Source organism: Tauraco erythrolophus, chromosome 4 (genome assembly GCF_009769465.1).
Source record: "Tauraco erythrolophus isolate bTauEry1 chromosome 4, bTauEry1.pri, whole genome shotgun sequence".
Classification (NCBI taxonomy): Eukaryota; Metazoa; Chordata; class Aves; order Musophagiformes; family Musophagidae; genus Tauraco; species Tauraco erythrolophus.
This window is the reverse complement of record NC_141468.1, coordinates 30,740,587-30,749,556: the sequence shown is the minus strand read 5'-3', so window position 1 is coordinate 30,749,556 and position 8,970 is coordinate 30,740,587. Positions and strand designations below refer to the sequence as shown.

Sequence of the window (8,970 nt, the reverse complement as noted above, 5' to 3'; positions counted from 1 at the left end):
GTATTAAAGAAAGCTGGAGTGTAGCTGAACTTCCTGTGAAGCTCCGTAGTGAGAAAGCTGATGGTAATGAGAAAGAAGTACCATCATATAGCTTGACCACTGGAGCTCTTCTGAAGTTAAGGGAGACATAACATGTAACACCAGTACAACAATATAATGGAAGTCCATGAATAAGAGATGCCATATAATCAATACACTGAAAGAAGACAAGGGAAATGATGTAATAAGAAACAAAAATGTTCCCTCACCAAATATATGTGTATTTACAAATACATATGACTTTATCTGAAATATTAAATTGATTCTAGTGTGAATTTAATTTAGTTAAGTGTGGCAAAGGAGAAATAATTATTTTAAATCAATGGTTTTTGTGTCAGTATGGCAGCAGTCACAACTGATAGCTATTTGGTACACGAGGTATTTCTATCTTATTTCATTTATTTATTTCCATAAATAATTGTTTCTATCTGCATAGTGAGTGCATAGTGAGTCTTAAGGGATCTCAGAACAGAAAGAAGCAGAACTTGCATATATGTAAATATCTAAAGAGGGCCCTGCTAAATATGTAACTAATTTTAGGAAGTATTATAAGTCGCTGATTCTGCATAGTGGACATGAAACTAATCTACAAAGAAACAATGGATTTTATTGAAAATTTAAAATGTCCTGCAGTATGCCAGTCAGCCAAAGAAACGAATGCCCTGTACATCCTCTCCAACACAACTGCACAAATATTTTAAGCTATCAGAAGACAATCTGAAGATCCTTTTGAAGCTAAGTGTGATTTGCAGGAATTAGAATGGGCAGCTTCTCTCCATAAGAGAATCTGAATGGGTGGATTTTACATCTCTGAGTGTGCATATTAGGCTCAAAATTACTTTGTAGTCACTTTGTATTATTTTGTGTAAAAGCTTTGTAGCCATGGGGCTGTTTAAGCATGAATAGAGCATTTATTATTATATTGCATGGTATGACGTGTTTATGTATTGTTATTTATAATAATTCAAGCTTGATGTTGGATTTAGAGATTAATTAGCAAAACTAATAAGGCCTGTCTTTCAGGGATAGTAGTAATAAAGCCTTGCGCAGAGTAGGCTGCTTCCAGTAAGAGGCCATAGGTGCTGCTTGTACTGACCTCTAAGTTATCATTTGTTTTATTAATTTGAGGATTTATTTTAAATCTGTAAACTGATTATCTCTTCTCGTTCCCAGTGAATCCTTCCACTTGCTGACTTTGATTGTTCTTCCACGAGGTCTCTTTTCCCTCATTCTTTTTGCTGGCTTTGTATCAGTCATTGTTGGCTCAGTTTCTTTATCATAGAATCATAGAATCGTTAGGGCTGGAAGGGACCTTCAAAGGTCATCTAGTCCAACCCCCCTGCAAGGAACAGGGATATCTCCAACTAGATCAGGTTGCTCAGGGCCTCATCCAACCGGGCCTTGAACGTCTCCAGGGATGGAGCATCCACCACCTCTCTGGGCAACCTGTTCCAGTGTTCTACAACTCTCATGGTAAAAAATTTTTTCCTAATATCCAACCTGAATCTACCTCCCTCTATTTTAAAACCATTACCCCTTGTCCTATCACAACTGGCCCTCCTGAACAGCCTCTCCCCATCTTTCCTGTAGGCCCCCTTGAGGTACTGGAAGACCGCTATAAGGTCACCCCGGAGCCTCCTCTTCTCCAGGCTGAACAGCCCCAACTCTCTCAGCCTGTCCTCATAGGAAAGGTGCTCCAGCCCTCTTATCATCTTCGTGGCCCTCCTCTGGACCCTCTCCAACTGGTCCATGTCCTTCTTATGTTGGGGACTCCAGAACTGGACGCAATACTCCAGGTGAGGTCTCACGAGGGCAGAGTAGAGGGGGAGAATCACCTCTCTCGACCTGCTGGCCACGCTCCTCTTGATGCAGCCCAGGACGCGGTTGGCCTTCTGGGCCGCAAGAGCACATTGCCGGCTCATATTGAGCTTCTCGTCCACCAGTACTCCCAAGTCCTTCTCCTCAGGGCTGCTCTCGATCCATTCTCTGCCCAGTCTGTATTTGTGCCTGGGATTGCCACGACCCAGATGTAGGACCTTGCACTTGGCCTGGTTAAACTTCATGAGGTTGGTACGGGCCCACCTCTCCAGCCTGTCGAGGTCCAATCCTACCCTCCACATTGCGCTCACTTCACCTTTACCCTTTCTCGTCTGTCTCTCTGGGCCACACAAACTTCGACTTCTGTGTATTTTTCTCTATCAACCTTGATGCTTGTGCATACCAATGTTTTAGTCTCTTTTATTTAGCAGAGTCCATCTCTCTGTGGCTGTTGTAGTTTGAATAGGAGATGTTTTGAGAAGTTGAATGTTTTGATCCTAGAATGTAATTGTGTATCAAATACTTGGAAATGCAGTCTTAAGAGACAGAATTAGGATGCAGTCCCATCCCAGTGAAGTTGTTACCAGCTTCATTCCAAAGATGTGCCTAGCTAAGTTGTAGATAGCTAGCAAACGATTTTTGTAATGACCAAATGTTACCACTGGAGTCTCTAATATTAAACTGTGCCTGAGAAATCTGGGGCTGGAAAGAATGATGAATTGCTACCCAAATTTAAGGAGCTCAGCTGCATATCATCTCCCATCAAAATGTGTATGTGGCTACTCAAAAAAAAAGACTGAATAAGATTGCAGTAGAAATATTAAGTTACTTTCAGAAAGAACTTAAACATGAAAACTCTGGGAATAGATTGAGCCAAGGAAGAAATTCACTTTAAGCCTTAAGATTTAGGTTGTGATGTAAAGCCTGTCTTCTCCCTTGGGTTGCCCAGAAGAGGTACAGTCTTAGTCAAAGAAGAGAAGAAATAACTTCCTTGAGAAGCTGGTTTATCTGAGCTAACTTTAAACTAGCTTGTGTGTGTGCTGTTAGTGTTGTATCTGCGGCATTGTAGAGCACAGTAAAATCTCAACTGCCTGAATATTTACCTGGATTCTTTGACTTTTGTAGTTTGCCCAGAGCTGTGTCTGGCACAGCTGGCCGTACCTACTAACCTAGTTAAAGCTTAGCTCATATATGTCTGTCTGCTTGTAACAGCAATGGGAGTGATGTAGGTGTGTTCCCTTATCTGGGAAGGTTATAGTTACTGATTTTTTGTGTTTTATTTTGGTGTACAGTTCCCTGTATTATGCACCTGATCATAATTGTTCAGTTCATTAGGTCTTTGGGATGATATTGTAATATACAACATGTATATTGCAACATTTATATATGGCATCTATGCATATGAGTAGGACATAAGTATATGTAAGTTTAGAATGTGCTACTTTTATAAATCAAAACCAAAACACTTAACCTGATTTATGTTTGTCAAGATATAAAGAGCGATTCCAGGAGAATCCATATATTATTTGTTTGTTGCTTTCTTTAGGCTGTATGATCTTTTTATATGTTTATGTTTTTAAGGTTCATCAGTTGCCTCTCTCCAAACTGTGCAAGAATCCAACTATACTTTTAAGTTTACTGAGAGTTTTCATATTTAAAAAGCCTTCACACTGTAATTTGTCATCTCAGAGCACTCTCTGTTTGAAATTCTTTTATCAAAATGAAAAGAGGAAGGAAAGATTACTGTTCCCTGTATGTCATATCTCCAGGTATTCTATAAATAATAAACTTGGTGTTTTGTTTTATTAATCCTTTTAACTGTACCTAAAATACAGAAAATGATAGCAAATCTCTCCAGTAAGTAAGAAAGCTTTCCTTTCACAAATTAGTCTTCCAGATGCAGCACCAGTCCATCATCAGATGCACTCTAAATCTGTGCATCTGATTGTTTTTTGTGCTGAAGGCCTGCTACAGGCCTCAGAAGCTGGTTTTGGTTGGTTGGTTGGTTTGTTTGTTTGTTTTCCAAAAAAATTGCAATTGTTGCAGGTAATTTTATGCTTTAGACCCTCTTTTTTTTGCCTACACAATGTTCTATGGAAACAGAAGCAGTTCATCTTGTGTTGGTCTTTGAGGCGTTGTTAACAGTTTCCTCAGGAGAAATGGCAAAAAACAGCCCATCTTCTCTTTTTCTTAAATCGTAAGAAACAAGACATAAGGAACCATCCAGTCCTAGACTTCAGGATTGCATCAAGGTTTCTCTGATACACTGCCTTGTAGAAGATTGTACCTATCTGGTGTTTTTAGTGAACTTAGAAAGGAGCAGGAACCTCAGTATACTTGAGGTGTTATTTCAAACAATGAAGAGAAACACAGTTTGAATGCAATTATCTAAGTTTGCAATGAGGAGATCTTGTATGTGAGTGTGTGTATTTGTCCTAAATCAGAACATTTCGCGCATTCTTCCAGGTGTGGAGGACCTAACACATAGGGAAAAGATATCCTTTGTATTTCCTACCAGCCCCTTTCATAACAGAAAAACCTTTCTAGCATTCTGAATACATACGTGTTCACTTTCTGTTTTTTAATGTGACAGTAATCATGTTAGGAAATAGCCATCGTAGCCTGAATGTAGAGCAGGCAATCCTTTGCAAGATTTGCTCCTACTTCCTTCGTAGACCGGACTTTCAGAGGAGTGGATGACAGTGGTTCAGAAAGTGAGCATAGCTCCAGCTGAAGAGGTGAACATCATTTTTTTAATCTGTATCCTTGGAGTAATTGATGTGCAGTAAATGCATCATTAATGTTAATTGTGTGACGTTTAAGTATTTTTTTAATCATATCTGAAGTATTTCTCAGAAATCCTAGGAAAATGAGAACAGAAGCTTTAAATTATGGATTTAATGAAAATTCAAGCAGTGTACATGAATAATAGGCAAGACTTCATGAAAGAGTTGCTTTTGGGATTCATAACATTTGGCAAGCAGGTACACTCTTGCCACTCTTTGTGAGAACATCAGTGAAGATAGTAGAATTTATCTAAGTTATATGCAGTAATGGACTACACAAAAATACATTTTTGTCCTTTTAGAAATGCCTTTAACATTAGCCTTTATCCATTTGCAGTCTTATATGTTTCCCAAAGTTATGGACTTTTTAAGATTATACATGATATAGAAACATGCTACTATACTTACAGATGTCTTTTGAAGTTTCAAAGACATAACAAACCCAGAAATGTTAAATGAAATCTGTCTTACAGAGTACATTCTAAAGCATTGACTTAACACAGAAAACCAAGGAAAATAGGTAAGTTGATGCATTACTTTATTCCCCTCTACTTACAGATGAGTCCTTAAAATTCTATTAAATCACTCAAACATGGTAGTTACTGAAAGGTGTGCTATGCATATCTGGTAAATATGAAAACGAAGAGGAAAGACGGCTATGTAAAATGTCCTTATGGATTTCAGTGGCAATCAATGTTTCTTAAATATGTTTTAGTGGATAAATGCTTCATGAGAGTTAAGAGATTTTAAATTATTTTCTGTAATTGATCTACAGCAAAAGAATAGGGTTCCTGTATTCAAAAGCAAGAGAGAAGGCAGCAGTGCTTATTAGACTGGAAAGGACCAGGAGCTATGAATTATACTGGGGGCTCAAGTAAGCAGAGACCAGAGAAGGAAAATGAATTGTGGAGTGAGAACTGAAGTTTGAGAAGCTCTGGAGCCCCTGGGACAGAAGCAGCTTGGGTTAGGAACATCCACACTTGTAAGCAGAGCGGGATTTGTGGCCTGTGATGCATCCAGGGCAGTCCTTCGTGCAGATTATGCTCAGTTTCCATTTCATTTCTTGGCTCTCTCCCACCTTAACTGGCATTCCCTCTCAAGTGAACGTCCCCACCTATTTACAGTACTGACCCATCCTTCCCTCTTGAACATACCATTTTTACAGCCCTGGCTTCCCAGTTTACAGCCTCGATGCCTGTTGACGCCTGTCTTTTTCTTTGGCCACCTCTGACCGCCAGTACGTCTCCTTGTCAACTGCAGCTGCTGGGCTCTTCACACAAGGAGAAAGCACCTTGTTTTTTGGCATGGTATAGATATTGCACTTACTGAATTCTCTGAAAAAAATGCTGTGCTAACATGCCTCCTTTCCCTACTACTCTCATTGAAAGAAAAGAGAGTACATGTATGAAGCTGAGAACAAAATTATGCTTGCTGAAGTTGCCTAACCTAACCTAAATTCTCTTACTTTTGAAATCCAAGTCAATCAGCATTAACAACATAAAATATAGATTAGGAAGCATATATTCTGTGTGATTTCTGTTGTGGTAGAACTCTGAGATATGCAAAATAAACAAAGCCAAATTTTACCAAGTCCAGAAAAGTATACTGAACACAGGATTTTAATTTGTGTGTTATTTGAGCTCTATGATGTAGATTACAAGAAGTACTTGCATGAGAAATTATGAACAATGCTCTCAGATCATAACAATTGTATCATCCATTTTTTTAAGAGTCCAATTATAGAGTAACGTACAAAATGAAAGTAAAAATATCTTTTAGATACCTTGGCACTATGGATTTGTTTTGCATTTGGCCAGTAATCTCTAATATTAGAGTTGGGTAGCTAATGTATGCTAACACTAAATATTATAACTTATTTGTGACTGTGCCATATAGCAGAAACAGTAGGAGATGTATAGCAGTAGAAACAAGAAAAACATAAATTTAACACAATAAATTTACATTGAAAGTGCTTTAGGGACCAAGCCTACTTAATTGAAGAGGACATAAGAACATGTTTATCTGCTGTGTTTAATAGGGAATGTGTAACACAGTCCTAAAAATAAGCATATATTTAAAGAGCTTAGCTGACACAAAGGTAATAACTTAACAGAAGTAATGGAATAAAAGCCTGCATATTTCTGAAATATATAATTTAAAGGTCCTATTTTATAGTCATAAAAAGTACAAGCTCATACTTAAGACAAATGTTATGTTTAACATGTAGCATTGTTGCTCAAAATTTCCAAGCTATACAGTTAACTTCTTCCAATTTTATGCTCTCATCCTTTCATCCTTAATTATACAAATAGGTTATTTAAGGGCTACAAGACCTATCAGTAAATAAGTAAACTCATTGGTAAAGTTTATAAAATATTTCACCATGTACATTTTTCTGTGTTACAGCACAGCAGAATGAGTTAAAACATCATCACTCAATGCCATGACATTCTGTAGAGATGTAACTTTCAACATATTTTAGGGTTTCGATATCCAGACTTCAGGATGGGTTGGGTCCAAAGTAGTATTAAGGGAAAAAAATTTATACCTTTAAAATTCTACTTTATTTACATTGAAATTGATTTCTTTTTCAAAAATAGCCCAGCTTAAATTTAACATTTAAAGTACGAAAATACTTATATAGGTCTAAAACTGCTGCAGTCTATTGTAAGAATTTAAATAGATAAAACAGACCTATTGCATCAGTGAACTCTCTTCAAATTTCAATGAAACAAAGGCTTCTACTTTTTTAATTGCTGTCAGAATCAAAGGAAGACATGCTTAATTTCTGAGTCTAGTCATTCTTTGTAAAAATGTTGCCATGTCATCCATCTAAGTGTCTATCACTCAAACGTTTTTAATTAGAGTGAATGCTGGTACTTACCTGTTTTTTATTGCAGAAATATGTTTCTGCTCCACATGAACATGTTTCTGTTGCCTCTCAATGGACATGCTAATTCAAGGCTGAAAAATTCAGTGGTAACTAAAAGGGCAATCTAACTTGTTTTAATTTTCCACGTTATTTCCCTGGCAGTCAAGTACCTAACTCATTTTAGAAACTGTGGGGAGATGTTTCTTTGTGTATCTGTACGTATTCTTAGCCACTTTTGAAAATACACCTCTGGTTATCAGAAAGTATTGGCTAGTTCACTCACTGGAGTAAAATAGTCCTTGTATAATAAATGACTAAACTTTAGATACTTTAATAATCTAATGCATACAAAACAATTTTAAAATACTATTTTGAATCTAATTCTAATTTCCATCTGAGTGCACTGTAACAAGATAAAAAATAAAGCAATATTATTTCCTAAATAAGAAATATATCCAGCTTAATTAAATGTAAAAAAAAATAAGGAATTTAAATGTGCATTTCATAATAGCAAAAAGAAACAACTAATTTAACATAAGAGCTCATGTTTTATTGAGCAGCAGCGTAGCCTAATGGTTCAACGAATCAGTGGCAAAGAGCTTTTGCTTAGGCAAATACAAAACAAGATTAAAAATCTGCTATTTAAATCAAGGGTGCCTGCATGCTGGTTTAAATTGTTATTAAAACTGGTGATTTAAACAATTTGATTTAAATCAATCCATCCTATTAAATGGCCAAATAAGATTTTTGGGAGGAAATTATAAAATGCATAGCCAGGGCACCAGAACAACTCTCTTGGAGCTTCCTCCCCCACTGCCACTTTTGATAAATGGATCACACACAAACTCTTTCAAAGTCTGTTATCTTTGCCTGACACATATATATTATGATAAACAAGAGCTGACTCTCCTCCCTACATTTTGCAGTGCATGTGATACGCTAAGTATTTGTTTAGGCATTTTAAAAAAAACAGAGAGTGAGTTGGACAGATAACGGACTTGTCTGGAGAGCTTCTTCGGCTCACCTTCAGAAGTGAGGGTCAGTTCACCTCATGGTGGAACTGAAAAGCTCCCTTTATATTTGCTGTTATTTTGGAGTGACGAATGACCGTCTTTGTTTCTGAGGTCTATCTGATGTTTGGGCCATGAAACATTGAAAAGTGAGGTTTCAGGTATTTTTAAAGGCAACTTTTAGGACGATATTTCTGAAGGCCATGGGCACCTTGGGGAGCCAGCTCCCTCAGGCTCAGTCTCTAACAATTGGAGGGAAGTAGACTTCCATGGTCTTGCACGCAGCTGGGAATATGGAGTGTATCATGCTCCTTTGATAGCCCTCAGAGCCAACAGACCTCAAGTGATTTCCTTTTTACAGAATGGTTGGTCAACCTGAAGGTGTAGGAGATGAGCACATAGCTCCTGCAACGATCTCCCTTGGGGGGATACCCTCCAGCTACTG

At 37.5% G+C, this 8,970-nt stretch overlaps 1 protein-coding gene across 12 annotated transcripts in view; it reads left to right on the top strand.

Annotated features, from left to right (window-relative positions):
• The window catches only part of FOXP2 (forkhead box P2), a 202,336-nt gene that overhangs the window by 9,296 nt on the left and 184,070 nt on the right, over positions 1 to 8,970 (top strand). The gene's annotated exons all lie outside the window — the stretch shown is intronic.